The following is a 627-nucleotide window of genomic DNA, read 5'->3' as shown; positions in this document are numbered from 1 at the left end:
TTTAAGTCTAGTAAATTATTCAAATGACCATCTCTCATTCCTGTCTTCCTGTCCCCAGCCAGCCAGGCAGGTTAACAAGCTGGTAAATACACCTAGCAATCTCCTCCTGTCCAAACATCTGCTCTGTCCAAACGTGCTCGAGCAGAATAGGGTCAGAAGAACATATTTATGTGCTCCATACTTAAAGCTTGCGTAGTTTGGTGAGTCACTATGTAGCTCATATTTCTGCAGGCCTTTTTTCTTTCCTCACAATAACCTCTGCAGACTACTCTTATTATCTTCACTTTACAAATGAGTGCAATGCAAGCCAGAAAGATGAAATTACTTGGTCACGGTCACATGGCTAACAGACTGAAACCCAGATCTTTGGACTCCAAATCCAATGTGCTCCAATTTGTCAATGGATGAACATGAACTGTCACCATCTTTGTTACAGCTATGTTACACTGAACAACTTGCCTTAATTATGGGCCTGTTTCTTCATTGGTAAAATAGGGCAGCTAATATTGCTCATTTTATGGATTTGTAAGAATAAAATGAAATAAATACACTAGCTGTAAAGAAACTAATTTTAAAAGCAATTCAGAATCCTTTCTATGTGTGTATGTAGGCAGGTAGACCAAAGCA

Source organism: Monodelphis domestica, chromosome 1 (genome assembly GCF_027887165.1).
Source record: "Monodelphis domestica isolate mMonDom1 chromosome 1, mMonDom1.pri, whole genome shotgun sequence".
NCBI lineage: Eukaryota > Metazoa > Chordata > Mammalia > Didelphimorphia > Didelphidae > Monodelphis > Monodelphis domestica.
This window is presented reverse-complemented; position numbering follows the sequence as displayed.